Source organism: Oncorhynchus nerka, linkage group LG27, assembly GCF_034236695.1.
Source record: "Oncorhynchus nerka isolate Pitt River linkage group LG27, Oner_Uvic_2.0, whole genome shotgun sequence".
NCBI classification, from domain to species: domain Eukaryota; kingdom Metazoa; phylum Chordata; class Actinopteri; order Salmoniformes; family Salmonidae; genus Oncorhynchus; species Oncorhynchus nerka.
The window spans coordinates 69,849,321-69,875,792 of NC_088422.1; the positions used below are offsets into that span (position 1 = coordinate 69,849,321).

At 46.5% G+C, this 26,472-nt stretch overlaps 1 protein-coding gene across 4 annotated transcripts in view; it reads right to left on the reverse strand.

The window, feature by feature from the left end:
• Nucleotides 1–26,472, reverse strand: part of LOC115111117 (uncharacterized) — a 177,014-nt gene that overhangs the window by 123,795 nt on the left and 26,747 nt on the right. For all 4 annotated transcript variants that reach the window (XR_010461573.1, XR_010461574.1, XM_065011948.1 and 1 more), the window contains exon 4: nt 10,507–10,590. The gene's annotated coding sequence lies outside the window, so the exon portion shown is untranslated. The remainder of the gene's footprint in view (nt 1–10,506; nt 10,591–26,472) is intronic.

Sequence of the window (26,472 nt, forward strand, 5' to 3'; positions counted from 1 at the left end):
CAGGGTGATGAGCTGTGTTGCTTTTACGCCAAACATAACGTTTTGCATTGTTGCCAAAAAGTTCAATTTTGGTTTCATCTGACCAGAGCACCTTCTTCCACATGTTTGGTGTGTCTCCCAGGTGGCTTGTGGCAAACTTTAAACAACACTTTTTATGGATATCTTTAAGAATTGGCTTTCTTCTTGCCACTCTTCCATAAAATGCCAGATTTGTGCAATATACGACTGATTGTTGTCCTATGGACAGAGTCTCCCACCTCAGCTGTAGATCTCTGCAGTTCATCCAGAGTAGTCATGGGCCTCTTGGCTGCATCTCTGATCAGTCTTCTCCTTGTATGAGCTGAAAGTTTAGAGGGACGGCCAGGTCTTGGTAGATTTGCAGTGGTCTGATACTCCTTCCATTTCAATATTATCGCTTGCACAGTGCTCCTTGGGATGTTTAAAGCTTGGGAAATCTTTTTGTATCCAAATCCGGCTTTAAACTTCTTCACAACAGTATCTCGGACCTGCCTGGTGTGTTCCTTGTTCTTCATGATGCTCTCTGCGCTTTTAACAGACCTCTGAGACTATCACAGTGCAGGTGCATTTATACAGAGACTTGATTACACACAGGTGGATTGTATTTATCATCATTAGTCATTTAGGTCAACATTGGATCATTCAGAGATCCTCACTGAACTTCTGGAGAGAGTTTGCTGCACTGAAAGTAAAGGGGCTGAATAATTTTGCACGCCCAATTTTTCAGTTTTTGATTTGTTAAAAAAGTTTGAAATATCCAATAAATGTCGTTCCACTTCATGATTGTGTCCCACTTGTTGTTGATTCTTCACAAAAAAATACAGTTTTATATCTTTATGTTTGAAGCCTGAAATGTGGCAAAAGGTCGCAAAGTTCAAGGGGGCCGAATACTTTCGCAAGGCACTGTAAATATAAAGTGAAGAGAGAGAGAGAGAAAGAGAAGAGAGAGAGAGAGAGAGAGAGAGAGAGAGAGAGAGAGAGAGGAAGGAGAGAGAACGAGAACACATCAGTCAGGGATAAGACACATGATGAGAGGGCGGGCCTCAAATAGGTAAACAATTCAATCATGTGTGATAAGTGTGGGCTTTATCAGGGCTGGGCAAGGCCAGACTAAAGAGTCCCTGTGAAGCCCATGGCGAAATACTGGAACACATGGCTGCTGTTCCACAGGCCTCCACACACAGTGCTGCTCAGGTTAATGGTAGTCTGGCTGGTTCCTAGCTAGGCATTTATATTAACTCTATAAACCAGGCTAGGACCACTGAAACACAATGTACCCATGGACATGGAACGGATCTAGATGATCCCACCATGATACAACAGCAAAGACTATTGTATTCCCCATCAAAGAGTCCTATACAGCAGATGAGAGTGGTGGTTGTTTACCAGGAATGGAGGAAGGGAAATTATATCATTAGAGAGAGAGTGCAGCCTGGCTGTCTTTGTGCCGTGTGCTTTTACTTGGACTGCCTCCATCATTCATGGATGGGCCCATTTGTGTCTGTGTGATTTCAGGTGCTGTTACTCAGTGCGCTAAAACCTTCATGCCGCTAGAGCAAGATTGCCACTTTTATGAGAGAACATGTTGTTTTGAAATAAACGCTCGGCATCTGATACGTACCGCAGGGTCAAAGGGCGCAATGAATGTGAAGGGGCTTTTCAATAGGGCAGCAATCTAGCCGCACTTCCCATTCATACGCCTCCATTAAAAGAGATCCACACTGGAGTGTCTCTTCCAACAGCGTCTCCATTTTCCCTTCAATCACCCAGCGCCTGTCTCTTTTCCCCATTTCTAGAGACAGGTTTATCCTTGTTGAACACTCACCATGCAACACTTGACATTACATATCTATTATGGAATAACTATAAGGGAATAGCCTATGTAATTACATTGTGCCATGTATTTGAGTACAGGTGTTTTATAATAGAACCAATGTTACTTCTGTTTTCCAAGCAATACAAAATGGTGATTGCTAAAATAGAAGGCTAATTCCACCCTACAAAGGTTTCAGTTAAGTCAACCACTTATTCACAATCACAGGGGAAATGTATTATGGCTTATTCTTAAGAAAACAACAAGGAGAAGTTCAGAAACAAGACAGTCATAGGAAGAGCAGAAAAGAGATTGAGAATGTGACAGGGAGAAGAACATTCTGTTTATGTCTGCTGAGAGACTGAGCTCTTACACAATGAAATATACACTGGCTATACCAAACATTAGGAACAACTTCCTAATATTGAGTTGCACCCCCCCTCTCTTGCCCTCAGAACAGCCTCAATTCGTCGGGGCATTGCTCTACAAGTTGTCAAAAGCATTCCACAGGGATTCCCCCAGTCGTGTCAAGTTGGCTGGATGTCCTTTGGGTGGTGGACCATTCTTGATACACACAGGAAACTTTTGAGTGTGAAAAACCCAGCAGCATTGCAGTTCTTGACACAAACCGGTGCGCCTGGCTCCTACTACCATGCCCTGTTCAAAGGCACTTAAATATTTTGACTTGCCCATTCACCTTCTGAATGCCACACAATCCATGTCTCAATTGTCTCAAGGCTTAAAAATCCTTTAACCTGTCTCCTCCCCTTCATCTACACTGAATGAAGTGGATTTAACAAGTGACATCAATAAGGGATCATAGCTTTCACCTGGATTCACCTGGTCAGTCTATGTCATGCACTTACACAGTATTAAGCTCTTGAAACTCATGTATGTTCAAACATTCATCAGACACCTTAACAAAGAGCATCACCGGCCTGAACACCCACTTGTAGCCAAGACACTCATTATTGTTCCATTCACATAACTAGAGGCCAGAGATACAATGCTGACTGACTGAGGGGATCGAATAACATGGCTTCTATACTGAAGAGAAATCTAATTAACTCAACAAATGAACTGATGGTATAACACTCTATTGAGCACTTCTGAAGTGCTCAATGGCTCTACTCATCTTACGAGGAGCTATATTCATATATTCATTAGCATGTTCATTTAAACTGCCGCTACTGCAGTAGTACAGGCACTGAGCCCTGCTAACTAAACACTAATTACAACCTCTTGCATAGTCAACACTATGAAAGAGGTATTGAGACTGACACATAATGTCATCCTGCTTAAATGAGTCACCAGAAGAGGCCATGTATGTGTCTGTGTACTGGCAAAGGGCTCAAAGACACATCCATATCACAAGGAAAACATAAGCCATCGTGGTAAATAATGCTTTGGTCATTTATTTTTTCGAACACACCTCTTTGATACAACATTGTGCACGTAAGTAACTTGAAAACATGATGAACACCACTGAACCATTCACAGTTAATTAGGCCTACACCTTATTGGAATTGTGGGAGTCTAAATGCTGTATACATTGATATGCTGCATCACAATACTGCTGGTTAGGATACTGTGATATTATCTACTACATTGTTCGGGATAGAATTACAGCCCAAAACTATTTCGGGGTTTCAACAGGAAGTGTCTATTCAACAAGCCAAAGTAAACATCTGCTGTTTGTATTATGCAGTTACTAGGGTTTAGGATTTTATTTGTATACTTTTTATTTTTATTTAATTTAACCGTTATTTAACCAGGAAGGGCTCATTGAGATTTGAAATCTCTTTTTCAAGAGCCTCCTGGCCAAGGTTGGCAGCACCAAGTCATTACACAATTACAGACAGACAACATGAAAAACTACAGGCAGTAAAAAAACATTCACAGGAATATCACAAAATCCTAAAACAGCTAATTAAAAACATTGACGGGTCAGGGAATCAGCCTCAAAATCCTTCATCGATGATTTAAAAACACCAATCGGGACACGTTCTGTTGCAAAAGCAGCAGCTACTCTTCCAGGAGTCCACACAAAAACATGACATAATACAGAACATTAATAGACGAACAGCTCAAGGACAGAACTACATACATTTTAATATACTTGCAAGCACAAAACCTAAGCAAACTGCAATCATACATTATTTTGAGTCTCGTTGGTCCGTTCGTACATTGTTATTCATATCATCAAGTGTGCTTATGAAATAGTTGAGAAACTTGGTGATCAAGACCTCCAAACACACAGTTTGAATCTAAAGCAAAGGTGGGCCTATTTCCGAAACAAAGTATCCTTTTGAAAGCCCAATGTCATGTCTTTCCGTTTCTGTCTCTCCCATTTCCCTTTAAATGCAGTTTTCTTTGCTTTCCCAAATGCCCTGAGTTTTTTATTTCAGTCTGTGGATATATACAAGTGGCAATGGCAGGCCGCTCAGTTGTCCTGTACAGACCTCCAATAGAACTTCAAACCAAAGTTAAATCAGATTTTAAATTGCTTTTCTTTGGCTTTTTCAGAGAATGAAATGAAATGCTATTCCTGTTTGATGAGAGCACAAGAAATGTGGAGGTATTTTCAGGGCTTTAAATCTCCTTTCTCACTTGTGCCAGAATAGCTCCTCACTTCAGTTTAACACACAAATAAAAACAAGAGCAACAATTTCCCTGACAGGGGCCAGGTGAAAGTAATGTGCCACATAAAATAATGAGCAATGTGACTCTGTGACAGATTTTTAAAAACAGGGCAATCAAACTGTGAATTAACAATTGCTGGTCTCGTTAGAGAAAATGAGTGGGAAATGGATATAAAAAATACAGACCTAGTTATATTTGACATTACTAATTTAGCCAATGACTAATACTAGTTTGATTTGTCAATTATAGTCTCAATTGCACTTTGCGATTTCCCTTCATGAACACTTGGGAAATGTAATGAAAAAAACAAACACTGCAAATGCCATTTGTTCTACATTTTGCTCTTGATGACCTGCAGCTGATATTCAGAACATGTGCGTTGGTGTGAATATTCAACATTTCATTGAGAATCTCATTATCATGCATGTGAATAATGAAAGAGCGGCATAATTAAACCAGCAGTTAAACGCTAATTTCTGATATAATTGCGATTGCAAAAAAAAACACATACGTACACACAGAAAATCTTTCCAATTACACTGCGCCAATATACACAAAACAAACGAATGTGAATCAGAAACAACAATTGAGAGCAGCGATGAATGAAATGGATACGGATAATGATCACGGCGCTCTAATTAACAGTGGTTGTAGCAGGATCCGAAGGCTGTAAGTACAGTATAGCCTAGCGAGTGACAGTCCAAGCCCGAGCCATGGGCACACACAGCACGGATACAGAGAAGCAAAGCCAATATTCCCACGGAAGAGTCTTCTGTCCTTCCCATACTGAGATCTGATCACTGCAATAGAGAATCCTGCACTGCCTGGAGTCAAGGTGACACACCCTGTGTGAGTGTGTATTTGAGCTGTATACCAGAAAGCCATCACACACTCACAGACACACACACACACACAGAGACATAGACACACACACTGCGGTGCCCGCACCATCTCTGAACTGTAAAATGCTTAGCTGCTACCAGGAAAGCAGAGAGGAGTAGGCAGCAGATGCCCCTGGGCTCAGTGGGAGGCGGGCACACTGGTCCTGTGTGTAATGGGGGGTTCTGTCCTGGCACACATACACACAGCCTCCCCAGCCGCCATCCAACCAACCAACAAAGAGAGGAAAAGCCACCAAGTCGCCAGCAAAAAGACGAGGACAGAAAAAGATGAAGGAGAAAAAAAAGAGAGGTCTGGAGGCCCTGAGGAGGAATGTCTTTCTCAAAAACAGCGCAACCGTCCAAAGTTTGTCTCTCTCTGCCAAACTCCACACTACACTATAATGCAGAAATGGGCGTGTTTTTCTCCAACGCATGTCGTCTGTGGCTTTCTGTCTCTTCAACATTGTGGTATTGTCACTTCAGACATTAGCCACAGATCAAGTATGCAAAACAGGCCGGTGATTACAATAACCCAGGGTGAGGAAAAAAACAGAGACACAAGCCTGAGGAGGAAAGGCTCAAATAAAACAAACAGTTGGGTTCGGATCAGACAACATGGATGCCTCTGGGTTTTCTCCTAGTTCTGGTCCGGGTTGTAGCAGCGCTGAGGTGAGGAGGACTTGGCTGGGCTGGGTTGACATGTTGCAGCCTCGGGTACTGGAGGCTGTGTGGAGGGGAGCCCACACACATGCCTACAGATGCAGCCTGTCTCTCCCTCTCCTCTCCTCTCCTCTCCATCCCGGCAGACGCTGTTCTGCCTTCTTCAGACTGACTCCTGAGGAAACCCTCCAGATGAGGATTAGCTACCAGCTCCTGTGACGGGCAGAAATCTCCAAAAGCGGGCATCAAAGAAAAGCCAGAAGAGGCAGGACCATATTCTCTCGCAAAGACAAAACAAAAGTCAAAAAGCACAGGGGCTCCCCTCACCCCGCCCCGCATTAGTGTCCCTTAATTTATTATAGAAAATGTGCTTCTGCTACTGTTCCTTTGTAAAGGGGGTTTATGTGCCCCTCTCACCACGTCTTCCATCACACCAACCCTCCCCTCCCCTTCCTTAGCCTGCCTCCTTATCCCCCATCAGTCTGCCAGACAAGTTGTTTCCCACCCAGCCATGGTACACACAGCCACCAACCCTTTTGTGAGAATAGAGTGTGTGCTTGTTTGTATGGGTATGGTGTGTGTGAGACTGTGTGTGTCTGTGCCAGTCTGGAGAGGAGGGGAGAAGAGAGGGTGTAGAACAAAAATGATCCTCTATGTAAGTTATGGGAACACTGAGACAGACGCAAGCGCTCATAAATTATACGCTTAATTTGCATATTCCTGGCGTAAGACATTATGCAAATAACAGAGCATTTGCATAATGGATTCCTCTTGTTGCCTCAGTTGCCTCATGCTCCTTTTTACTTAATAATGACGGAAAAAAACGAAAGGGTGTGAAAGAGGAGAGAATAGCGTGATTCAGCCCTGTGGAGTGGTGTGCCAGCGCCCCGTCTCACCATCCTATCGCAGCCTCCCCAAAACGCCAGCGCCAGACGGAGCCGATGCGAGGGATCTCACTGCCCCACCAAAAGACAGAACAGGGAAAGAGTCAACACTAAGAACATCAGCAATTAAACAGCTTATGACCAGACCCATATCAAATCTAAACACAGGCAGGGAGAGAGAGGGAAATGATAGATTACAGCTAGCCTCTATCCTGAGGCACCTGGTAACCTGGCTCTGTGTGTGTGTGTGTGTGTGTGTGTGTGTGTGTGTGTGATTTATCTACACATTGCTGTGTCTTAATGAGTCTGTTCTACCTTGACTATTAATGCGAACAGCAGCCTGGTTAATTAACGGCACTTGGCAGACCCCTTTCAGAGGGAGGGGGGCATATTATTTAATAATTAAAACCTGCCGTCTCTCGTTTTTAACCTCATCAGTTCCGTTCGGAACGACCAGAAAAAATAAAAGACAGAAAACGGTGTGGCCAAGATAATTACCTAATCAAATATGACAGACATAGCTAATTCAGGCTAATTCTCAGCGAGGCTCCCCGAAACCGCTAATGACAAGAGAGAAAAGATAATTACCGCAAGGTACATAAGGAGCGCTATTAGAAAATACCAAAAACATGGCAATTTATTTACAACTTTGATTCGTTATCCATTTAATCCTAGAAGTTCTTTTAAAAAAATGGGGAAAAGCTAAACAGATGGTCATAGAAAAGAGTGGAAAGGCAAGACAGGGCAGGAGAGTTGGTATCTGCTGGTGTGAAAGTGTGTTAGTTTAGAGACAGAAAGAGAGAAAGGGACGGAGAGGGTGGAGAGAGAGAGGGAGGGTGAAAAGAGGAGGAGAAGGGTAGATAGAAAAAGGGGTGGGAGGTGATTGCAGGAGGACTTTGATTATTTATAACAAAATGCCATTGCAACATCCTGCGGTGGGATCAGACAGCAAAACGTCAACTGCGATCAGCTATAGTCCAATAAGCAGCCTGAGATCCTTCCCAGCGTACAGTGGGGTAGGGGCACTGCTCACTCACGTCTATAACACTACACTATACCAGAGCTGCTGGCTGCAGGGCTGGCTATCTCTCTGCTCCTCTACTAGCGCCAGCCAACGTGGAGGCTAGCTAGGGCAAGGTAGAGGCACAGGCGGTGCCAGGCAGAAGGGGGCGCGGGCGCAGGGCGCGACACACAGCTAGCCAGCCTATGGGAGATGTAAAGAGCAATTCATCAGCTTTTAGAGTCAATTAACCCGTATGTTAATTAATGTCAAGCCTATAGAACAAAAGGGGGCTCGGGGGGGTGCGGGGCTAAGAGAGTAGAACGAGGGGAGGGTAAGAGAGGGAGAGACAGAAGAGAGGGGGCGGGCGAGTGAGAGAAACAAGCAGCGAATGCAGATGATGGCAGAGAGAAGCTGGCACAGTGCCATCCATTCAGTGGTAGCGCCAGGGCGGACTCGCGTTCGCTCTCGGGGGTAGGTGGCTAGATGTAGACAGGGAGACAGAAGGACCCCCGCCTGATTTGGCAGCTAGTGCCATGCCAGGGGAGGGACCTTTTTGGGGGAGGGTGGGTGTTTTACAAATAGTAGAAGTTTGAGTGCGGATGCGGATAGGGTTCTGGAGACAAGGCTCAATGTCAAGTCAACGCCACCGCAGAGGAGAAGAGGAGAACATCTGCTGCCCCAGATTACAGAAGAAAGGAGCCTTCTGACGATGGGAAGAGAAGAGCGGTGCACCTGGAGGAATTTCAGGGGACACCTTGGGGGTTGGGATGGAGCGCTTGGCATAGCATGGTGGCAAGGAGTGGGGGGAGGAGGTATCGGTTTGAAAACAAAAAACAAAAGACGATAGGTGGCCCACAGCGCAGGATGCCAGGGGGCTGGCGAAGGAGCCAGGGACAAGGGGAGATGAAGGAAATGGGCTCTGCCACAAGGGACTGGTGGGGTAAGTGGAAATTCGAGAACAACCAACACAGAGAAACTTGCAGCTTGTGGTGTTGTCCTAGAGACGACAGGGGTGTGGGACAAAAAGAAGCGCCCCGCTCTCTCTCTCTCTCGCTCTCCCTTCTCAAGCACAACCCCCTGTGCCAGGCAACCAGCCAGGCAGCGTACGCCATGCCAACCTGCTCATCGACAGTCGCGGCGCAGCCTAGGAAAACACAGGAGATGAAAAGGCACCATGTCTTTTTCATATGGAAGGTGGCGTTTACGGATTTGCGGGAAAGTCACCGCGTCTGAGGATGCCCGAGGAGCGCGGTGATTCGGTACCCACGATCTTCGAGAGGTGTACCAGTGGGAACGCGGTGGCATCTGTCGCGGAAAAATGTAAGGGGGCGAGAGATGGTACACAACGATCAAGAGCAAATCAACACAATCGGGCATCCGTCGCGGGTCGCTTGGCAAAGATAAAGAAAGCCAAGTACAAACAAAGACCATCAAGTGCTTCAAATGACTAATTAGAACAACAAAAGTTTGCTCTGTTAATTAGCGCGACGGACGAAATGAAAAGAACGGGAAAGATTACAAACAAAACAAAGCGGGGGAAAACAAGACAAAACAAAAGCTCAAGCTGTTCTGTGGGGAGGGTGTGAAGCTGGTGCCTGTTTTTGTGCCAACCCCCCCCCCCCTCCTCCTCCTCTAACACACCATTTTCATCCAGCTCTCATAAATCCGGCCGGCAGCCACTGCGATGAGGAATGTCTACCATGGGCACTGCTGCCTGCCTCCATGCCGCAGACCCTGCCATTCTGCCAATCGCCTGCCTGCCTGCCACAAGAGGGGAGGGAGGAAGAAAGGACCTGAGGGACTGTGCCAACGTCTCAACAGCAGCTGTTTACAAAGACACACACACAAAAAGAAAAAAACTGCCAACATGAGGACGCATACTAATGAACCGCCAACACATTATAATCAGTGGACAGACAGGAATTAATTTACATTTCTCTCTGCGTTCGTTTAAATAGTTTTTGTTTTTCGCGAGAGAAAAACTTATCGCGCATCATGGTTTCCTTCAGGTGTGTGGGATTTATTGCGTGACAGGAACAACTTCTTGAAAAAAGAAAAAAAGAAAAGGCAAAAACAGAAAGCATGAAAATCTACTTCAGCAGCAAGCTAAGCTATGCCAGAGAGGCAGGCAGGCGTGTGTGTGTGTGTGTGTGTGTGTGTGTGTGAGATTTATCTACATTCACAGCAATCACCAGGGAGATGAATGGCTCAGGCTGTAGGCTCTATACAGCATCCACCAGTATGGGAACCAGACTGAGGCGAGGGGGATGCCACACAGACAACAGACATGCTGGAACTCAGTGGAGGGGGCAGGGGCACAGGAGGCAGGAGGACAGGAGCAGCAGTCCCGGCCACAGACACACACACTGATGGGGTGGGGAGGGGAGGAGATACTCTGCCCCAGCCGGCCTGCCTGCAGCTCCGCCAGGCGGGGGTAAGGGGGCCGTGGGAACACTTTCGGCACCCCCTCACCCACGCTTTTTAGTTTGCCCCCTCCTTGCCAACCAACCAAAGGAACTACAAAACTCCACCCCAGTCCAGTGTTTTTATTGGTGTAAAGTGGAAGGGTAAACTATGAGGAACCGATGCAGAAGGGGTACCAACCGGTTCGGGTCACGGGTCTTGGTACGTTGCCGTGGTTCCCACGAGGTCCACTGGCATCAGGCACAGAGCCAAGGATCGGCGGCGCTGCAAACAGACAGATTGGAGGGTTTCGTTAAGTTCACTAATTGCACCGGAATAACAACAATTAGCAAGGAAGAAATCAACATCAGCCATTGGCCATCACAAATGGATATCCCAAACTTTTTTTTCCCTCTTGCTGGATTTTTGTTGGACAACAGGGCACGGTTGTGGAATATGAATAATTGAAGAAGCCATCCAAAGGGAGGGATTATAAGATCTTTGTGCTTCATACATTGCCTTGGCATACACCACCAAGATGTCAGAGCCAGGCTGCCACCAGTAAGGATAGGCTGGTATGGATGGTGGCATCTTTTTGGGCATCTACGCCGCGGTCGCTTAAACCTGCGATCCAAATACACACAATTAACGGTTTAATTCGTAATTCTGTTGTGTTTTTTCCCGTAACCTTCACGGCGGAACGCGTGTGGATATTATCATCTTTTGGAGCTAATGAGGTTTGGATGATCGGCCTTTTATTTAATTCCAAGGGGGATGTTAATTGCGCCACGTCTTCATTACACAAATGGATTACCAAAAAAAGAGAGCTCGCAGCAGAGCAGGAGAGAGAAAGGGGGGAAATTGAGAGAGAGGGAGAGATTGAGAAAGGGGGGATATTTTCCTTCCTTCTATAATAAGACAGCATTCAAATAATGCAACACTACTAACAAACAAGCAGAGAAAAGCTCCTGCAATGCTTGGCAATGCTAGTCTCTTCAAGTGCTATCCTGGAAAACCTGGTTTCTGCCTCCTCTCCTTTCCTCTCTGCTCTCTACAGCTCCAGTCCTCAGCTCTGGGGACTTTGCCTTCACTTCTCTGGATGTGGATCTTACAAAACAGGAGTGAGAATATACCCTGCCTGGAATTTAATTTCTCTCAATTGGATATTATTAGTGTTCTCCTATAATTAGTATTGAGCTTTGTTCCAGTGGTGTCTGTCGTTGGCGCCGGGCGAAGCGGAATGGAGAGGAGACAGACACTGTGGCGGGCACAGGCTAATGTCCTCTGTGCTTAATCATCCTTCAGCAGAATGCTTTTATGCATATTTCATTTGCATATCATTAAATCGCTAAGGCACATTGGCAACTGGCAGCGGAGAGCGAGGGAGTGGAAATGGAGGAGCCCAAAGTGTAAAAAAAGGAAAGAGCGATTCATTATGCGATGGCAATCTTCAAAGCCGTGTGCCTGCTATTCCAGCAACCTGCCAATTGGTTTTAATTCAACGTTAATTAAAAAAGTGGGCGCGCTCAACCTTTCCAACTCGGATTAATTGAGTGTCTTCCAATCTGCGCAGCAAGGACTCATCATACATACAGTATATGTGTGTGTGTATGTAAATGATGTGGATATCTATGGTTATAGTCAATTATTACAGGACGACTTGAAAAATAAATGTAATCCCTGTAATTACAGCACCTTTTAACGGAATGGATTTTTCCCCCACTTTTTTTCGCAGACGATTTAGTGGAGAACAAATCGCAAATATGTATTCTGTGATCTCTGGATATCATTAATACAACAAAATCATGTTGACGAGGAAGCGGGCATTTTACTTTAATTATATTTGACCTGCTGTAATGGTTTAACATTCTCTACTTGGGAAGGTGGCAGCTGCTGCTGGTAGCGGGCGGGCAGCGCCAGCGAGTCGGGTTGTGGGACCAGGGACCAGGGGAGCTGAAACCTGGTGACTCGGGGCACAGAGATAAGCAGGGAAATCGCTGGGGACATTCTGTCGCAACCCTTCACCATGTCCTTGGGAAAAGACAAAACCAACCCAACTGCCCAAACATGCCTCCCTGTCTGAAAAATAAATGTTGTGTAATTTATGCGCTAATTAATATGCTTGCCTGGACTCTGATTGCCTGTATTAAATCATTACAGGCGATTAATCCATTGTTTCTGATTCCAGAATGCCCCCCCCCCCCCTCTGTCTGGTGCACTGTCCTTTTGTGATTGGACACAAGGGGTGAATTGTTGGCTCCCAAGATACACACACACACAATTAATTAAGGCGTACAGATTGTGGACCGTTTCTGTCTCCCCCCCACCGTCTGTTTCAGTTCAACATAAAACCAATCGTGGGACTTTGCTAAAGATGTTTATTTGTATTCTTTTTTATTTCACACACTCTCCTGTCAATTTTCAGCATGATAATCTTTTTTTTTTTACTAATAATAAAATATATATATATCGTTTAAAAAAAAAATTATATCATAAATCCAGTTAAAGTTACAAAGAATGTTGAGGCCTTTAAACCCAAATAAAGGAGGATCTGATCGTCGCTGCGTCGTTTAATTCAAAAGAAACGGCGTAACTCCAGGTAAAATAAGCCCCGTGCAGAGAGAGCAGCGCCCGCCTGGCTCGGCTAATTGTGGATGCCCATATTTCCAGACTTCCTGGCTAGGTCCGTCCCCTTGCGAGGCAAATCCCCTCAGGCCATATGCAGGAATATTCAAATGAAGCGAGCTTCACGCGCCGCACAATTAGCCATGTTTAGTAATTTGAGTAATGAGAGCCGGAGGGGTAGTGTGGGCGGAGGGGCGGTACGGCGGGGAGCAGGCTGGCAGGAGAAGCCCGGCGCAGCATAGCGGGTATCAGCCTGGCGCTCTGCAGCCGCAGCACATGCAGATGTCGCTGTAGTTCTTCCAAAAGCTTTCCACCAGCCAGCCAAGAGGGAGGGGAGGTAACGAGGTTCTCGTTTGGCATCACACACACCTCCGCCGTATGTTTTAAGGAGTCATGAGTGTGTGTGAGGGAGGAGTGTGTGGGAACGAGGCTGGCAGCTGGGGGCGGAGGAGTTAAGATGGGTGAGGGTGGGGCTGATGGGTAAGAGGTAGGGGATCCCTGTATGGAGTGTGTGGGAACGAGGCTGGCAGCTGGGGGCGGAGGAGTTAAGATGGGTGAGGGTGGGGCTGATGGGTAAGAGGTAGGGGATCCCTGTATGGAGTGTGTGGGAACGAGGCTGGCAGCTGGGGGCGGAGGAGTTAAGATGGGTGAGGGTGGGGCTGATGGGTAAGAGGTAGGGGATCCCTGTATGGAGGAATGTGGACATAAATAATAGTGGTGAAACGTGGGCAAGGTAAAAACCGAACCGACAGGATGACAGTGTGCTACTGAGCGTGTCACATGGTGTAGGCATTATGCAGAGTGCTCATATTAATATGCATAAGGGGCCTCTTTATTATGCAGCAGGGCGCGGTGCGGCAAGGGGGTAATATTGGTAGGCTGTGTAGAGCAGCCATTCTCTGGTTACAGTCTGGGAATGTTATCTTTCTCTGAACAAACATAGCCCTCACTTCCAAATGTGTAATTATCACGCATATCCATGGCGTTCCATCTGAAAAGAAAAGAAAACTCAAGTGGTGGTGATTTCTACCGCAGTGTCCGATTGACTGGCATGTTATGACCTGCCCCCGCCCACCCATACCCTCCTCCTACAACCCCCCCACCCCTTACTAGTCCTTCCATTTCATCATTTGGGAGGCACACTGGAAACCCAGTGCATCTCAGTGCTAGAGGCGTCATTACAGACCCTGGTTTAATCCCGGGCTGTATCACAACTGGCCGTGATAGAGAGTCCCATAGGACGGCGCACAATTGGCCCAGTGTCGTCCGGGTTAGGGGAGGGTTTGGTCGGGGTAGGTCATCATTGTAAAATAAGAATTTGTTCTTAACTGACTTGCCTAGTAAAGTTTTTTTTTTTGAAGTGAGGTGGTAGGGTCCAGATTTCATGAGACTGGTTTCCCTGGCAAACAACATCAAACAAAACAAACCAAGCAGCCTCATGGGACCCCATGAAATATGGAGCAATAACCCATGAGAAAGACTGACAGTCAGACAGAAAAGCCTTCTTACACAGGGGGACGGCACATACAGCCTGGCACAACAAGCCAGTGTGGTCACCATGGTGGGTGCAGAATGATGGGGTAGTGCCACAGGGGGCACATACAGCCTGGCACAACAAGCCAGTGTGGTCACCATGGTGGGTGCAGAATGATGGGGTAGTGCCACAGGGGGACGGCACATACAGCCTGGCACAACAAGCCAGTGTGGTCACCATGGTGGGTGCAGAATGATGGGGTAGTGCCACAGGGGGCACATACAGCCTGGCACAACAAGCCAGTGTGGTCACCATGGTGGGTGCAGAATGATGGGGTAGTGCCACAGGGGGCACATACAGCCTGGCACAACAAGCCAGTGTGGTCACCATGGTGGGTGCAGAATGATGGGGTAGTGCCACAGGGGGCACATACAGCCTGGCACAACAAGTCAGTGTGGCACAACAAGCCAGTGTGGTCACCATGGTGGGTGCAGAATGATGGGGTAGTGCCACAGGGGGCACATACAGCCTGGCACAACAAGCCAGTGTGGTCACCATGGTGGGTGCAGAATGATGGGGTAGTGCCACAGGGGGCACATATAGCCTGGCACAACAAGCCAGTGTGGTCACCATGGTGGGTGCAGAATGATGGCAGGCAGGCAGGGTTTAGGGAGCTTTTAGTCATTCTACTCTCCAACACCACTTGACCTTGAGAGAGGAGGTCATCTTGCTGTAAAAGTACCTCCAGAGCAGAGCAGCCAGTCCCCCTATCCCAGGGCCCCTTGGTCATTAGTCACCTGCTGCAGCACAGAGAGGCCAGGCATGGCACAGTGCATGGGGACGGGGACAGAGACACTAAAGCCTGGTTTCAGTGGTACGTACAGTGGGGCAAAAAAGTATTTAGTCAGCCACCAATTGTGCAAGTTCTCGCACTTAAAAAGATGAGAGAGGTCTGTAATTTTCATCATAGGTACACTTCAACTATGACAGACAAAATGAGAAGAAAAGAAATCCAGTAAAAATCACATTGTAGGATTTTTTATGAATTTATTTGCAAATTATGGTGGAAAAAAAGTATTTGATCAATAACAAAAGTTTATCTCAATACTTTTTTATATACCCTTTGTTGGCAATGACAGAGGTCAAAGGTTTTCTGTAAGTCTTCACAAGGTTTTCACACACTGTTGCTGGTATTTTGGCCCATTCCTCCATGCAGATCTCCTCTAGAGCAGTGATGTTTTGGGGCTGTTGCTGGGCAACACGGACTTTCAACTCCGTCCAAAGATTTTCTATGGGGTTGAGATCTGGAGACTGGCTAGGCCAATCCAGGACCTTGAAATGCTTCTTACGAAGCCACTCCTCCGTTGCCCGGGCGGTGTGTTTGGGATCATTGTCATGCTGAAAGACCCAGCCACGTATCATCTTCAATGCCCTTGCTGATGGAAGGAGGTTTTCACTCAAAATCTCAAGATACATGGCCCCATTCATTCTTTCCTTTACACGGATCAGTCGTCCTGGTCCCTTTGCAGAAAAACAGCCCCAAAGTATGATGTTTCCACCCCCATGCTTCACAGTAGGTATGGTATTCTTTGGATGCAACTCAGCATTCTTTGTCCTCCAAACACGACGAGATGAGTTTTTACCAAAAAGTTATATTTTGGTTTCATCTGACCATATGACATTCTCCCAATCTTCTTCTGGATCATCCAAATGCTCTCTAGCAAACTTCAGACGGGCCTGGACATGTACTGGCTTAAGCAGGTGGACACGTCTGGCAATGCAGGAATTGAGTCCCTGGCGGCGTAGTGTGTTACTGATGGTAGGCTTTGTTACTTTGGTCCCAGCTCTCTGTAGGTCATTCACTAGGTCCCCCCGTGTAGTTCTGGGATTTTTGCTCACCGTTCTTGTGATCATTTTGACCCCACGGGGTGAGATCCTGCGTGGAGCCCCAGATCGAGGGAGATTATCAGTGGTCTTGTATGTCTTCCATTTCCTAATAATTGCTCCCACAGTTGATTTCTTCAAACCAAGCTGCTTACCTATTGCAGATTCAGTCTTCCCAGCCTGGTGCAGGTCTACAATTTTGTTTCTGGTGTCCTTTGACAACTCTTTGGTCTTGGCCATAGTGGAGATATGGAGTGTGACTGTTTGAGGTTGTGGACAGATGTCTTTTATACTGATAACAAGTTCAAACAGGTGCCATTAATACAGGTAACGAGTGGAGGACAGAGCAGCCTCTTAAAGAAGAAGTTACAGGTCTGTGAGAGCCAGAAATCTTTCTTGTTTGTAGTTGACCAAATACTTATTATCTTTGGAGGGAGTTGAAAGTCCGTGTTGCCCAGCAACAGCCCCAAAACATCACTGCTCTATAGGAGATCTGCATGGAGGAATGGGCCAAAATACCAGCAACAGTGTGTGTGAACCTTGTGAAGACTTACAGAAAACCTTTGACCTCTGTCATTGCCAACAAAGGGTATATAACAAAGTATTGAGATAAACTTTTGTTATTGACCAAATATTTATTTTCCACCATAATTTGCAAATAAATTCATTAAAAATCCTACAATGTGATTTTCTGGATTTTTGTTTTCATTTTGTCTGTCATAGTTGAAGTGTACCTATGATGAAAATTACAGGCCTCTCTCATCTTTTTACATGGGAGAACTTGCACAATTGGTGGCTGACTAAATACTTTTTTGCCCCACTGTATATACTGTACCAAACTTTAGATGAAAAGTCAAGAAGATTCTATCATTGGTAAATAACTTAGTTAGCAGATGGCCTGTGTTCAACTGGGATGTGGCCAAATGACCAGAGAGACATACTGCTGCCTGGTCACTTCAAATACAACTATTTTCCTCCTCCTCTACCAGATTTAAAAAAGCCTAATAAATGATTTATTAATGAATTAAATAACTATTATATATGAGACATGGGTAGGCAGGCATAGTCCCTAAATAGCCTAGCTATCATGTGCTTAAATCCATCCAGTGCACTATAGTTCCATTGTGAAAAGAATTGACACACTGACACCTAAAGCACATTTCAGGTGACTTGCACCCTGGGGCTTGTCACCATGTGTAGCCCAGTCACCAGCCAGAGGTTTACAGCCTCAAGGCCTCTACAGTAAACGTACAGCTGCATGTCTATGTGCTACCATTAAAGAAGTGACAATGTGACTATATCCTCCCAGTGACTGATGACCATTCACAACCAGACAGGCCTTCTCAGGTATCAGGCTCTGTCCCTGGCTCAACACTGTTACTTCAGGACTCTCACTCTTCTTCAGGCTAACCTTGTTCAACACTGTTAATAATGGCTGTAGAGGTTGTTGGGATCAGTGGGCCTTAGCAGGGTAAAATGTTACGTGGTCAGTCTGCCTTACATCCAGGGGAGTCCCCCCACAACAACCCACAGCCTCTAGCCTCCTAGACCTGGATTTCCCAGAATACGTTGTGGGAATCATTGGGACAGAGTCACTGTGTCGCCATCTGTAATTCACTGCCATCTGTAATTCACAGGGGCTGAAAGAGAAATCGGTGGATATTAAAATAAGCAAATTAGCATGAGCATTAGGCAGCAGGTAAGCATGCTTGATGTTATTGAATGAGAGTGTCTGCACCTCAAATAGACTGATACACTCAGATGCTCTCCAGCACAACCCAAAGAGCCCTCGACAACCCTCCTCCACCATGCCTGTAGTGTTAATACACACAGCTAAACGGAACTCCTGGTTTACTAACCACTCTTCTCTTCTCCCTCATTTTCTCTCTGACTAATGAGTGTTCGTTAGGCCAAACAGGGGCACTGGAACCTCACCTAAACATTTCCTCAGCAGCACCGCTTCACCTTGTGGCCTCTCACACTACGCCGTGCGGCTACGGGGAACGCTGCCTACTGTTAAATCTGCACCCCTGTGTGTGTGCTGCAGCTCAGGCCCAGCTGAGAGCTAACACTATCTCTTGAACCGCTGCCCAGTCCAGGCCTGCACATTAATTGGTTCCTGGTAATTCTATCAGATTAGTATTAATACGGTGTCACTGAGGCGATCGAGGTGACCCGCACTGTCTCACTGGCTTAATATAAACTAGCGTGAAGGTCAACTGTCAATCATCCGGCACAATATGATAATAAGCCTTTAAAGTTGGGTAGAGGATGTTATTAGCAGAACGACCAAATGACTGTCATAACCGTGGAGCTGCATAGGGGTGCATTTATAGATGAGGCTGGGGAGGGTCTGATTCAGACCTCATTCCTCTGCTAGAACAGTATGAGAAATGATCCTGAAATGCATGTTGCATCCTCAACATCAACAGAGAGCAATAGATATCCCTGAAATGGGCCCTCATACAGTACAAGCTAGTATTCATACTGGAAGTTGTAACTCGTACAGTAGACTATCTATACCTTAGCAACATCTCAACTCCCCATCTGGTCTTAATGAGTGACTGGGAGGGAGGCCTAGTGAAAATGATCTTGGACTAGCAGGAGGTGGTGTACAGTAGTAGTCAGCTGACCATGGACGTGCTACAGCAGCAGAGCAGTGCTTACAGCAGAGTGGTTGTCAGAGAGAGATATAAATATAGACACCGTGACATCACAGCTTGACTATACTGGCTGGCCCCATGTGAAGCTGCTGCCTGCCCTCTTCACTGGGAATAGACTCCCCTGAGAGGAGGTGTACAGTACACACAGGCTGACTGAAGGGGAGGAAGAAAGGAGAGCCTGGGAGATGTACTACCTGAATGTCCATCCTCTGTTGGTGTGCCCAGTGAGAAGGTGACAGAGAGATAGTGTGTGAGCTAAGAAGACAGCAGCTGGGAGGATATGAGAGGCCTGACATGCTCTCTCTCTTAGGCCTGATCAGAGACTAAGGGAGAGAGAGAGAGAGAGAGAGAGAGAGAGAGAGAGAGAGAGAGAGAGAGAGAGAGAGAGAGAGAGAGAGAGAGAGAGAGAGAGAGAGAGAGAGAGAGAGAGAGAGAGAGAGAGAGAGAGAGAGAGAGAGAGAGAGAGAGAGAGAGAAACAGTGTCTGTGTTGAATCCCATAGGGCCTGAACCGGGCGGCTGGCAGGGGAGCCATTACACACGTGTCTCTGACAGCTCACTCTCTCATTACAGCAGCAGGCTGCCTGTAGTCCCCATGCTGCTGCTGCTACTGTACCATCTCATCCAGCACTACTACGGTCTCCCTCCTATACATACTCATCATCACAGCTTCAGCCACCACTACTAATCCCACTGTCTACTACGGACTCCCCAACTCACCTCCACCACAGCTTTTACAACCACCACAACCACCACAACCCCCTGCCATGGATTCTACCATGGATTCTATCTATGGTGTCTATGATCTCTCTCTGGTATAAAGCTGCCAAATAGAATCTACCTCACCCCCCTGACTATGTGTGCCCTGGCTCATAGGCACACCTAGGCTACATCCTCCCATCATGGCTGTTTCAGTCAATGGAAATGCTGATTCTACTTGGCCATATTCTCTCTGTCATTGACACCCAACAGCTGCCAGAGGCCCAGTGCAGCGCTGCATGCTGGCCAGCCAGAGTCCATCCCAGAGGTGAGCCTAACCCTGGCCTAATGGATCTACTGCAGCCCTGATCTAATAAGACCTAATAATAATGGAGTCCTGCCGAAATACTCAGCCGCTCAAACCGACACAGGGAAGCACTCCAAGTTACGTGTTGCACAGAATTTACAGTTCCTGTCAGGAGAACCCTGTCGGCAGAGAACTCCCCATGAGATGAGAAAAAGGCAAGAGGGCCGCTCATAAGAATAGACTTAGGCTGGGAGACGCATAGCAATATGACCTCTGCTGGCTGAGAAAAAAATGTGCTGCCTCCACAGTTTACTGCTAAAGGGCAATGACAGACTTAATTGGATCGAAAGAGACATTTCTTCCGTTTTTTTTGGCAAATCCCACAGCTGAGGTTAGAGAAACTGCTCAAAAGAGGTAGCCAACTTAAACAAAGGCTCTCTGAGGCACACAGACCTGCATCTGTAGCTGTTTAAGCACTATACGCATGAGGCCCTGGTTGAACACTGCTCGAATCATTCATACAAGGCCACAGCGCAAATAAAACTAACATGTACTGCTCCGAGCTGTCCTCCGTCCAACCCAAACCTTTTTAAACTCGCCATTGTAATGAAAAACAAATCGCACGCGTATAAAATTGCTCAATATAAAGCCAAACACCAAAGATAAAAACACACACAATCCCTACAGCTGTGGCAGTCTACAGACCAGCCGTGTTGAACTTGTGAATCCGACCTAGAATAACACTTTCACGCCGCAGTGAAATATATGGCCATCTTTACTGGGAAACACTGCTTTTTACGGCAGTGTAGCCTACCTGACACCTGAGTGGGTGCGAGTGCATGTGTGTGTGTGCAAGTAATGTCCTTCCTACTGCAGGGAATCATGTTCACATGCACTCATAAAGAGAGTAGCATAGCTGCTAACCCTCCCCTTGCTAGGGGAGTTGGACTGTAACTCCAGCAGTTGTTCCTCTCTCATGTCCAGTCTTTTAAATGATTGGCACAAAAGACGCCATAGAGGACCTTGAAGACCTCTTTCCTCATTCCTCGTCCCAAAGGCCAAAAGCATGAACCCTTTTTTCAGTGCCAATCTGGAGCATTACGCAGATCACAGCGAGAACAAACAGAGGAAATGTGCCTTTTACAACTAACACCACTATTATTCCATTTTGATTTCTCCATACTTTATGGATTTGCTTTCTTTGCGTCCCGGCTCAGAGGAAACGGTTCATTAAAAAGGAATGTCTATTTTTCCTATTCTTTTTTTAATGTGGTGGACAGGGATATTAGCCAATCCCTCTGTTCAGCAAGTGAAAGGCCAGACATCCTCCTGGTTGGCTGCTGCTGCTCTCTGGTCATGCTGGCTTCATTAGAGCCAGATTCCTGCCATCACAAAGAGACCATGCATATCACAGAGACCAGCAGACCAGGAGGATCGGGGAGGCAGGGGAGACTGAGGGGGAGACAGGATAGAAAGATGGGGGAGTAAGGAGAGAAAGAGGGATGAAGGGTGGAGGTTTACGAGAGAGTAATAGTGGGTACCAAAGTGGGTGATGGAGAATGAGAGGTAACTAATTGAACTTGAGGGGCTAGAGAGATGAATGAGAGAAATAAACAGGAATGAAGTCTGTGGAAAGATGAGAGATAACAAATGGTTAATGACCAGATCCACAGGCTTTCCCAAGCATTGATCCACGTCCTAACGCCCGTCCCCTCACAAGCACAGACACACACACACACACACACACACACACACTGAATCATGTTCCTCCACCCCAATGTGATGATGAGTATGGTCTATAAATCAATACGTAGTGAGGAAAGACAAAGGCCACCGACAACTTGTTGAGAGCCCCACCACATCCACTCTGGGTGGGGCCTAGTTGATTTGTTAATGGTACATAATAAAGCCCATTTTCACCAGGCATGTTAAATCATACACCAGCGGCCCCTTTGTGAGCATTGAAGCAAAACAAAGACCTTTAATACAGAAGTCCACTGCTTATTCTTTATGCCCTCCTTCCAAAGCTCGCCACTGAATTGGATTTTCTCAGCACTGTTTTCTAATTTGAAACATCCATCATTTATTATTAAAGAAAGAGAAGAAAGAGAAGGCTTGCCTTCGGCAGCTCTAGCAACCCCAACACCTCCTCCCCCCATGCAACACTTTTCAGCAGCCTTAGCCCTTCACTGCAGTTAACTTTACTTTCTCCATCTCTGCAGAGCTGGTCAATGTAATGACACGTAAATATGGTGTGGCTGTTTGACTGGTGAGCAGCAGGTGCTGAAACAGTGATTCAGGCAGTGTGTGTGTGTGTTGTGATGGATATGCCACGGCTGCCAGACAGTAGGTGAGTGGTAGCTATGAATGGCTCATACAGAAACAGAAGTTGGTGGTGCATTTCTCCAAAACCCCAGGAAATCCTTGGCGTTAATAAAAGCCCCTCTGTGTCCTTCAGTAATCCTGTTCTGTATTATCACCACGCTGCAGCTAAATGTTGTACAATTAGCCCACCCTTTTTCATGCAAATCAACTTGACAGCCCCACAATCAGTCGGTTACGCCAGCTCTCGCTCTCCCTCCTCTCTCCCTCGCTCATCTCTCCCTGCTCCCTCGCTCTCTCCCTCCTCTCTCCCTGCTCCTTCCTCTCTCCCTGCTCCCTCGCTCTCTCCCTGCTCCCTTGCTCTCTCCCTCCTCTCTCCCTGCTCCCTTGCTCTCTCCCTCCTCTCTCCCTGCTCACTCGCTCTCTCCCTCCTCTCTCCCTGCTCCCTCGCTCTCTCCCTGCTCCCCCGCTCTATCCCTCCTCTATCCCTGCTCCCTCGCTCTCTCCCTCCTCTCTCCCTGTTCCCTACTCTCTCCCTGCTCCCTCGCTCTCTCCCTGCTCCCTCGCTCTCTCCCTTCTCCCTCGCTCTCTCTCTTCTCCCTCGCTCTCTCTCTGCTCCCTCGCTCTCTCTCTGCTCCCTTCCTCCTCTCTCCCTGCTCCCTCGCTCTCTCCCTGCTCCCTCGCTCTCTCCCTGCTCCCTCGCTCTCTCTCTGCTCCCTCGCTCTCTCTCTGCTCCCTCGCTCTCTCTCTGCTCCCTCGCTCTCTCCCTGCTCCCTTGCGCTCTTTGGCATTTGCGGCGGTCGCCACATTTCCATTATGTACAATATCAGTTTGGAATATGCACGGCTCAACGCAGGGCCGCGTGTTGATTAGTGCAACATTACATATGTTAAGTCCAAAAGGGAGTCATTTTCCTCACTCATGCTCCAGTGCACCTCTATGGTCAGCCCGAAAATACAACTGGGCTCATGTTAATAAGCATAACCTGCTCCCAACAAACATGGGAGAGGGGGGGTGAAGAAGGGGGTGTTGGGGTGCTTTGGTGCTTTCAATGGTTCATGTGAGCATTGGGCTACATGCTGTGTGGCCTGCACACAACAAACAGTGCTCAACATTAGTGTTTTACAAGTGCAGCCAGTTCTCTATTGTATATCCTCTATTGTATATGTTCCTGTGTGGGGTCTGAGCTGCACAATGGATCCCAGGGCCCCCCATCCAACCCCCCATTTCTAAGAGCCACCATTTAGGAGCTATGCAGCAGCCCTGCTAGTGGTGACAGGTGGCTACTCCCTCCTGGCGCTGAGGCTATGGATCTAACGCACGCGCACACACACACACACGTCAGTTCAGCGCCCTGCTTTCCATAAGCTTCAATGTTGTAAACATACGTATACATGTCCCCATAAACGAGGATGCATGTACTGTTGTAAAGGCACCATGCTTTGTTGCAATTTGGTCATTGGGATTACAAATAGACACCATTTGGTCATTGGGATTACAAATAGACACCATTTGGTCATTGGAGGAGTCCCATCACAGAACTGCATGGGTGTGTGCTGGCATGATGGATGGATATGGCTTGATTATCATTAAAATGTCATTTACAAGACAAATAGGGACTAGCTTTGGGTTTGGAGACAAAATGTAGTCTGAACAACCGGCCGTTAGCTTGCCTTGGCGATTTACTACAGAGCTGTACAGGATGATTGGTCAGCACCGTGAGCAGGTGGGCTGAGGTTCTGGGAGGTGGAGGAAGTGGGCAGGGAGGGAAGTGGGGGAGTCTCTAGCTAGCACCAGGGACGCTGTGCCCTTGTGTGCAAGGCCAGAAAATGCCATTTAGTCTCATGGTGGTGCTGCTTCATTAACATGCTGCTCTTCTAAGAAAACTCTCCAAATTCATCTCTTCATGTCCTTAGCAAAGTACAGAGGCGGATGGGGAGCCAGCCGGCAGAATAACAGGGAAATAACCAAGTGATCTTTTTTTTCTGAGGGTCAAGTAAATTAAAGCTGACAGAAATAACATCGGGGGAGAAGTTAAAAGAAGATGGGGGAAAAAACGATGAATGGATGAGAGAGACAGAGAGGGAGGGAGAAGTGCTGCAAGATGGGTCTCTGTGCCTTTAAGCGGAAGTCTCAATCTCATGTAGTTTTGTTCCCTAAAAGGAAATCAGAAGGCTTAGCTGAGGCATTGCCTTGAAAGTCATGAATAAACATCAGATTGCTTTTCTGCGCATACATCACAAGAAGACACTACCTAATGGAGGACTCCTCCTCACCCTCCGACACATGAAAAGGCAGTGAAATTACCCACCAAACCATGCCGCGTGGCTCTAAAATGGACCGCTGAGGGAGGGAGGGAGCAGAAGAGTGGAGAGGAATCCTTTAATAAAATGGCTCCCCATGATAACCATCTTTCTAAGCTTCGGAGCGCTCTATGTTCGTGACAGAAAATAAATCAAATAATATATGCTTGCTACAAAAATAATTTACAATGAGAAGAATTCAGAACTGCTTTGCATCTCGGGCCAAAGCCATTTCTCCATTCCTCCACTCTCCTTTGTCATCAATGTTTCGTCCTCATCATTTCTGCATGTGTTGATTCTGCCGCCACATTAAGGAGCAGTTGCCATTTCAGAGCGGCCATTTAACAAAGCAAAAGAGTATTATTCTGGGTCTCTAAAGGAAATGAAATTGCATTTATCAGCGTGTCTATACTCTGAGAGGGAGAGTGAACGTGTTATGAGGAGCGGAGCGGTTGACTGGCTGCAGTAGAATGTCATCTCTCTCCACACTGGGCCCACTGATAAGAGCAGCTGCCTGGTTCACACTGTGTAGCCACACAAAATGGACACGCTGCAGAGGAGAGAGACCTGCCTGGGAGAGGGGGACAGACAGAGAGAAAGAGGAGGAGAGAGGAGGAGAGGGAGAAAGACAGAGAGAGAGAGGGGGAGAGAGAAGGAGAGGGAGATAGAGAGAGAGAGAGAGGGGGAGAGAGAAGGAGAGGGAGATAGAGAGAGAGAGGGGGAGAGAGGAGGAGAGGGAGAAAGACAGAGAGAGAGAGGGGGAGAGGGAGATAGAGAGAGAGGAGGAGAGAGGAGAGGGAGAAAGACAGAGAGAGGAGAGGGCAGGTGAGAGAAGAGGGGGGGTAATGGAGGAGACAGATAAATACAGTGACAGAGAGACACAGCGGTAGTACAATGAAAAAGTGATAATGAGAGAGAGAACAAGAAAGATAGATGGACTGACACCAGACATGAAGAGAAGGAATATAGACTCTACACAGCTCAGCTATGACCTATAGGCCCCATGAGTGTCATTGACAGTCTACACATGATATCAGGCTCTGACTAGCAACTCTATACAAGCAGATTCACTGAAGTTCACATCAGCAGTAGATAAGCCAGCATTAGTATTTTGTAAAAGGATAGGCTTACCTCACTATCATTCAGCTCTAATAACATCTTAACACAATTCAATTATCATGATAGAAACAAATACCTATTCAGATGAATAAAGATTCAAACCATATGTTGAAATACGGTTGAAGTCAGAAATGTACATACACTTAACTTGTTTTTCAACCACTCCACAAATGTCTTGTTAACAAACTATAGTTTTGGCAAGTCGATTAGGACATCTACTTTGTGCCTGAAACAAGCTATTTTTCCAACAACTGTTTAAAAACAGATTATTACACTTATAATTCACTCTATCACAATTCCAGTGGGTCAGAAGTTTACAGACACTAAGTTGACTGTACCTTTAAACAACTTGGAAAATTCCATAAAATGATGTCATGGCTTTAGAATCATCTGATAGGCTAATTGACATCATTTGAGTAAATTGGAGGTGTACCTGTGGATGTATTTCAAGGCCTACCTTCAAACTCAGTGCCTCTTTGCTTGATATCATGGGACAATCAAAAGAAAAATCAGCCAAGACATCAGAAAAGAAATTGTAGACCTCCACAAGTCTTGTTCATCCTTCGGAGCAATTTCCAAAACGCCTGAAGGTACAATGTTCATCTATACAAACAATAATACGCAAGTATAAACACCATGGGACCACACAGTTGTCGTACCGCTCAGGAAGGAGACGCGTTCTGTCTCCTACAGATAAACGTACTTTGGTGCAAAAAGAAAAAGTGCAAATCAATCCCATAACAACAGCAAAGGACCTTGTGAAGATGCTTGAG